The 8,325-nt window shown below is 34.4% G+C and overlaps 1 long non-coding RNA gene across 1 annotated transcript; it reads left to right on the top strand.

The window, feature by feature from the left end:
• Positions 1-1,948: 1,948 nt before the first annotated feature.
• LOC136850062 (uncharacterized) lies at positions 1,949-6,025 on the top strand. Its single transcript, XR_010856520.1, has 3 exons — positions 1,949-2,138; positions 3,181-3,321; positions 4,610-6,025. It is a non-coding gene; the product is annotated as an uncharacterized lncRNA (long non-coding RNA).
• The last annotated feature ends 2,300 nt before the right edge of the window (positions 6,026-8,325 follow it).

Genomic DNA, 8,325 nt, shown 5'->3' with positions numbered 1-8,325 from the left:
ATATATATATATATATATATATAATTATGATTAATTTGCTAGAAAGAGACTACGTAAAACTTCTTAGTAGTATGTAGCCCCAGATGTGAGACTAAGTGACTGGACACACACACACACATATATATATATATATATATATATATATATATATATATATATATATATATATATATATATATATATATATATGTGTGTGTTCAGTTACTTAGTCTTACATCTAGGCCTACATACTACTAAGGAAGTTTTACATAGTCTCTTTCTTGCAAGTTTAATCATAATAATTATATATATATATATATATATATATATATATATATATATATATATATATATACATATACATATATATATATATATATATATATATATATATATATATATATATATATATATATATTGCTAAGAGTGTTTATAAATAATTAACACTCTTACTGACCCTCTGCTTTTAACATTTTTACTTCCCAGCAAATTCATATCATGCAGCCAACACAGGAAGCAAGTAGGCCTCTTTTTGGGCCACACTGTACAATTATATATATATATATATATATATATATATATATATATATATATATATATATATATATATATATATATATATAAAACTAGGGTATGGGATGCAAACTCATTGCCAGGCTATTCGTTGGCGGAGGACAAGTCTAGTGCGGTGGAGGAAACAAATGAAGTTATTCAATAAAACATGGCACAGATGTAAACAACATTCTGAATTATTCCCTTTCTTTAAAATTCTTTATCAATGAATGCGTAACGTTAAGTGAAGCTAATGTTGTCTGAAAATGTTCCGTGAAGGGAATTGAAAACCACTTGAACTACGCTATGGGTATTTCTGTTTTGGCTCCTCTATTACCTAATGACGTTTTGAAAGTCTGCGGCATTGTGCTTATTCTATGCACAATAAGAAATTGTACTGGAATTTTGATTTCTTAATGTGGACGCAGATATATGTTAATTTTTTTAAGAACTCCCTTTTCCCCTATTTTAGCACTTACCAAGGCTTTTGCATGGAAAGCAGTGTCTTCTTTATTATCTATTGTATTATTCTCGACAAACTTCTTTTTTTTTTCAACACTATTGTATTGGCGTATATTACTTAACCCCAAGTTTCTTTTGTTTAGACTGCAAAGCAACTTTTGGATGCCTTTTTTCATTAGATTGTAGTAAACATTGATGCCTTAAAGCACCGTTTACTCCTGTCATTAATGGAGTTGAGACGCTCTTGGTTAGACACAGCCTTTTACAATTTAGTAACGAATCAACACAAAACTAACTACAGATGACATCAAATTACCTGAGCGAAGATGACTTAAAATGTTGGTTTTAGAGCCTTCAAATCTGCTGCCCCGAGATTGATGTCGAAAGGACTGAAATTAGTGTTTCCAGAAAAAGTGAAAGACTTATTTTCTGAGTGTGATAATAGTGTGGATTTGACAGTTAATACGGAGAACCCCATACAATTCTTCGAATGTCTTTTCTAACGTATGATGATGTCAAAGAATCTGCGGGTCCCACAGAATTCCTTTGGCTAATTGGGACCAGATAAGAAACTTACAGTAAGAAAGAATAAAGAGAATAAAGAATACCGTACGAGGTGCCCCATCCTTTAGTATATTTAGCTATGTAAAAAGCTTTACAAAGAAATTTTTACGTTTTCATTGATGCTATACGCTTAAATTTTTCACTCATTTTTTCGGCAATTAAATAGTCTTCTCTATTATTTCAATGTTATCGAAGAACTGGGAAGTATTAAAATAAAAATAAAATATCCGGCGATAGAACGTCAATAAAGTCCCTTCAGTTGCAATACAGCAAAAACAGAAGACGCATGTTGTCTTACTTCTAAATGATCCTTGTCTGACTCTCCTAAATGATCCTTACTTCAGTGAAACCACACCATACGAAAGTTCACTCGTTGCTTCAAAGTCGACGAAGCTTCTAGGGTTTTCTTTGTTCTGTTTGACTATGGAACTGGTCGGTTTATAGTCGATTCCCTATTGGCGTTAGAGAAGAAATTCTCAGTTGGCTGTGTTAAAGTTGTACGTGCGCTCGTGGAACTGTGATGTATCGTATGGTGAAGTTAGGGAGTTAAGGCTAGGAAGCTTTTACTATTTCTGCTGACGGTAAGTTTTGATTACTTTTGTTATATAAGTGGTTTCACTTCAGATTTTGGCATTGTTCTTCAATACTTGAGGTTATAGCTCTACATTGATTATATATTTCACTAAGAATTTAGCCTTGCTAGTCAATACTGTAATTTAGCTTTGTTATTCAATACTTGACCTTATAGCTTTATATTTATACTGAATTTCATGCAAAGTTATTGGTTTAAATGTTAATTTAACTGAAATATCTTTGATATTTCAAGTTCTCTGCTTCCCCCTAATAAGTGTGTTTGTTTCAACTGTGTTATTCAGACTTGAACACCTTTCTCCATTCGGTGATTGTCATAACCTTGCCTGTTATTTGTTTGATAAAGTGAACGTTTTTTTTTTTTTATTTCTTTGTAATATTAATACTTACCCCGTAAACTTGCATTATCTTGCTGCGGTCACTAATGACGTGTTTAATTTATTCGATGGGTCAGGGGTCCTGTATTTCTGTACTACAAACTGAACCCCTTTCAGGCAGGGGCGTCATTTCAGATTTACAGATTTTTGGTGGGGGGGGAGACGATTTGGCGAGCGAAGCGAGCCTAATCAGCTGGTTTTGTTTATTATTTTGAGCTATTTTATGTGCTTTTTGAAGCACATAAAATAGATAGATATAACTTAATGTGATGACACATTTGAACTTGGTGGGAATAATGGAATACCAGCCGCTGTTACTTCATGGGGCTTGGGGGGTGAGGGGGGGCCAAGTTTAGGCTGGGGGGCAACTTGAGTCTTGGGGGCCAGTTGCCCCTCCCAGCCCCCCCTAAATGACGCCCCTGCTTTCAGGATCTGGGCAATGTAGTATTGTGGATTATGTGCCAGTTGAGAAAGTAATGGAAATTTGCAAGGATCTGTGGAGGAGAGAATTCTATTCTTTGATAAAGCTTTATGCCAAGTGACACTGGTGTAAAAGGATGGGTTTTTAGTGTTCTTAAATTATGCATAGTAATTCTTACGTTGGAGCTTTTATTTGGCCACAATACCATTCTAATCACTTTAAAAATACTTCCAGGTACTAGTGAATCCGAACTTTTTGGAGCCGAGATAACTTAGTTTCTCCTGTGAGAAATAGGACACTTTGGTGAAAAACTTGAACTAAAGACACTACTACTGTATTCATACGACTGGAAAAATAGAATGCATGCTCTTCAAGGTTGGTTTATTAAAGTTTGAGGTTAGAAACTTTAGGTTTCCTGTGAACCAACCAATTTTTTAGCTCTACCCCTGCCCCTGTAGGGGTGGAGGCGCCTATCATAACCTGTACCTATAGGTCTTATAACCAATAAGTAAGTGTATACGAGAGGTTCAAACAACAAACCAGCTAAACATTTTTTTTTTTTCCCGTGTAGATGCTAGAAGTTATTTTTTTGTTTAGGATTGTAAAAGTAACGTAACTGCTTAACTGGAAAAGTATACCTTAGTTTAACTAGACCACTGAGCAGATTAACAGCTCTCCTAGGGCTGGCGCAAAGGATTAGATTTATTTTACGTGGCTAAGAACCAATTGGTTACCTAGCAACGGGACCTGTAGCTTATTGTGGAATCCGAACCACATTATAACGAGAAATGAATTTGTGTCACCAGAAATAAATTCCTCTAATTCTTCATTGGCCGGTCAGAGAATCGAACGCGGGACCAGCAGAGTGCTAGCTGAGAGCAATACCCAACCGTCCAATGAGGAACATTGCTTAACTGGAACTTTCAGATTTTTCATACTTTGTTTTTCTGCTTTTATTCATCATAATGTTCAGTAAAGTAGCTTAACTGCGTATTTGGAACTGGGAAATATAATTCAAGATTTTTCACTATTAACTTCAATAAGAAAATGAAAGTTTTAAGTTAGTTTTAGCAATTAATGTTAGTTGCTCTGAGAATTTATACTATAACGACGTTGACTTTTTTCAGGACAAAAAAATTAACATTGTAGCATTGCATTGCTTTGAAATTTGATACGTGACTTTTTTTTTGGTGATTAGATACAACATCAATTGTAATAGCCACAACACCCTCTGAACTTTGTTTTGGTACTTTACGTAACGTAAATTATAGGTTCCACTTTGGTCATAGTTTTGATTAAATTTGTAATTAAAGTTTCTTAACTTGACTAGGTAAGATTAGTGTCGAAATATATCGAGCAATATAAAATTCATACAATATACAAACTCCAATTATAGTATACAAAATATAAACCCAAAATATAGTGTCTCTTTAACACCAGATTTTATGTTCATTTACTTAGTATTCCTAACTATCCGACCACTTGTTTGAAAGCACTTTTTTTTTTTTTTTCTGGAATCTATACTCGGAGGCTTTGTAAGTTTATCAGTACGGTAAAAAAAATTATCTTGAGTGAAAGCTTCATTTCATCAATTAACGTTAACTACGATCTGTGACTTAGGTGATGCTCTTGCATTTTTTAAGGCGTTTTCTACTATTTACAGAATAGGCTTTCTGAAATGAATATTGAAGGCAATGAAAGCACTGCTTGGGTTAGTCAAGATCTCTGTTGTTGGTTTTACCCTCAAAAGAAGTTTCCAAGCTGAGCTGATGTGAGAAATGGAGCCTGGCATTGATGATTGCTTTATCATTAAGCTTCACTTATTCGATGGTTAACCTGTATAATGTTATAGAGGATGCATATGTGAATTTGAACGTTCATACGTCCACCAGTAACAATTGTTAATAAATAATCGGAGTAAAAGTTTAAGCTGGGTTATTGCAAATTTTAAAATGTGTTACTACTTTTAATCTATTAGTTTTGAGTAAATCTTTACTTTGAGTTGAGATTTTAATAACATGGTATTTAATAGCATGGAAGTATGACTAAAAATTAATTGTAAGCACTGAAAAAAATATTTTATCTCCAAATGGACTTCAGGTGAACGCAATGTGGTTATTGGATGGGTGCCATGATCTGAAATCAAACTGTGCATAGCTGTTGAAATCTAGAGGGAAGATGAATCAAAGTTTCTAGGAAGTAGCTTACTAGTTACTATAGAATAAATAAAATATACTGCCATTGTGAAATCTACTGCAGTATGTCATTGCAGAGTTAATACCAGTGTACAGCTTTAGCACTTCAACTAATCATGATGAAACTAAAAACAAATATATAGGTTGTCTGACTTATGTGCGGAGTGTTTACAGCATTTGAGAACTAAATGGTGGGTTGTTTCACTGTGTCTTAAAATTTTTTTAAGAATTCGAGTGATCTGTTGAGTTTCTATGACTTGCATTTTGGGGATGTTAAGGCATTTCTATGAATGTTCGTGTCCAATGCCTTGGCGAAAAGTAGCGCCAATCAAAAGTTCTTTGCAGCATTATTTTTATTGGGAGTCCCTCCCAGACCGCCTTTGTCTTTCATGTACCGTCCCTTCCAAGTTTAACTTTTGCATTTAAAACGTTTTCAGAAACAAAAGGTCTTTAATTTTTCAGTTTGAATTTATTTACTTTTCCCTTAATTCTTGGCGTCCAGGATTCATGCTTTCCAGAAAACGCTCATGTGTTTAACCAGTTGCCCTTCGTCAGTACCCCTCTGTAACTTTATTTAATTGCTGAAAGTTTTATCCTCAAACTTATGGGTGCCCTATTTTCCAATATATATTTCATAAAGTTTTTTGTTGCTGCCGATTTGAATTAACTTTTTTTTTTTTTCTGTACGTATTATATAAGTTTAATGCCTTGGATATTCTTTGCCTTTCATTTTAAAATGATTAGACTAGTTATCACTACACTGTTGTAGCCCCAGTGGGGATTCCATCAGCTGGCCAACTACGGTACTTGGAATGTATATCCTTCAGAGTTGACCCATTCTGATAATACCAACACAGGCTTTTATGGCACAAAGAATAGAGAGTAAATCAGTGTCCGTGACAGTCGAGTACAACATGGACAAGATTACTTTGTACTGAAAACAAATTTCCTCATTTGAGCAGGGCTACCATGCATAAAGAGCTCCTTCGCTTGGGGTAAGGACAAAGAGTATGAAGGACTTTTGTCTGCCAGTGGTTCCCAAGATTGCAATGGACTCTTTGACTGAGACCAGGATTGACATTCACGACTCTGTGGTCTTATTAATTCCTAAATAATAGTGATGATGAACCTCATTTAAGAGGCTTTAAATGTTACTCAGAATCTCTCTCTCTCTCTCTCTCTCTCTCTCTCTCTCTCTCTCAGAACTGTTGTACATAATTCATAAAGATTCCTTATTCCAACAAATCGGGTTTTTATTTCATAAAAAATTACAGGAAGCAGGTGCCAGTGTAAATATATCGGAACTGTAAACAGGAAGCATAAAGAAAATGTTGATAAAGCAGCCAAGAACGCAATCACTATGACTAGATCAAGTATACCTGACCCTACCAGTGTATTCGTTACTACTGCTGCTAAATCTCACCACCTTTATTAAATGGTACATTTTTCAGCTGGATGGATCCTCTGTCCAAAACCAGTAGTAACTGCTGCTACCACTTCGCCTGGACTCCATCGAGTAGACTACTCAAGCTGTGCAAGTTATGATGTCTAACCTACCTGGCTAGGGGATTTCGGTCCAGGCACTTTTCAAAAACATTTAATTGAATTGGTATGGATCCCACTTCATAGAGACTAAGGAGCAACGCAAAATAATCTTCGTTTTTCTCTTCCTGGCACACTGCTTTCTTCAGATTTCAATTATTAACTGATGTTTACGTACAGCTTGAAGAATTAAAACCCGTGTTGGCATAAACACCAACTGATATCTAGGACAAATCTCTTCCTACTGACCAAAGCAATTACGAAGTCAAATTTCATATTCAATTTTAAGGCTGTTTAGAAGCAAATGCTCGTCATGAAACGATGTCAGACTAATTTAGATTGAACTACAATCTCTTAAGAATTTACGTTTTCTTTCTCTCTCTCTCTCTCTCTCTCTCTCTCTCTCTCCACACACAAACATATAAACAATCGTTCTGTACATTTCCCTTTCATAAAAAAAAAAAAAACTTTAGCGAGAGCGAGAGACAGTGCCTGCAAGTTTATACTCGGCAAGAATGATTGATTGAGAGCTGCGTAGGCATTGGTTTAAGGTTGGTCTTTACATGGTGCTCTTATGACCATGAGCCCGTGCTGGCACGCGGGTTTTTTGTTTTTTTTAATAGAGACCAGAAGTTGTGTTGTTTTGTAAGTGACCTCCACAGAAACTCGGAGTCTTCGGACCTCATTTGACCCTTTTATCATGCGTGTGTCGGCTTACACACGCACCTTCTATTTGTGTCGCTAGTATATATCTATCTATTCATTTATTTATTTGTCTAAGTAGCCTTCAAGTTTATTCTTAAGTAGAGGTGAAGGTGTGGAGGGGATATTGAAGGAAAAGTACAGGACAGACTTATGTGCGCATATGATGAAGATGATGATGATGATGATGATGATGCATAGGTCGGCATAGTTTTCCAATATTTTCGGGATCTTTTTAGACCATGCAACCAACTCTTGGCATATCCATTATTCATAACGCACGTGCCAGTAGTTGATGATTTAGTCTATTCAAACAAACAGCAATATATATATATATATATATATATATATATATATATATATATATATATATATATATATATATATATATATATATATATGTGTGTATATATATATATATATATATATATATATATATATATATATATATATATATATATATGTGTGTGTGTGTGTGCATATATATATATATATATATATATATATATATATATATGATTTCCATTTATATATATATATATATATAATTCGCTCCATTTCATGATCGAAAGCAAACGTTTTTAATAAATTACTTTTGTTAAATTTGCAAATAAAGTCTTGTTTTGACACACCAACCAGTCGGCCGACTGGTTTGTCGATCCCACGGGACGGTGGTTCGATCCCAGGGTGGACCTTAAAATTCCCTTCGGTATTTTGATATATGAAAATATATTACATTGAGAGAGAATTGATATTAAAGGCTTTCTGATTGTATATGAATCACGGTGATGTGATAAATAGTCATATATATATATATGATTTCCATTTATAGACCCAGATCGGCCGGCCAAATTTTTTGTTACTGGAGAATCTTTTGAGGAGTAAGATGACACAACGCTGCTCTTAATCTTAAAAAAATACATACAGTAAGAGATTATGA

Source organism: Macrobrachium rosenbergii, chromosome 2, assembly GCF_040412425.1.
Source record: "Macrobrachium rosenbergii isolate ZJJX-2024 chromosome 2, ASM4041242v1, whole genome shotgun sequence".
Classification (NCBI taxonomy): Eukaryota; Metazoa; Arthropoda; class Malacostraca; order Decapoda; family Palaemonidae; genus Macrobrachium; species Macrobrachium rosenbergii.
The sequence above is the reverse complement of the archived record's forward strand: the minus strand, read 5'-3'. Positions and strand labels throughout refer to the sequence as shown.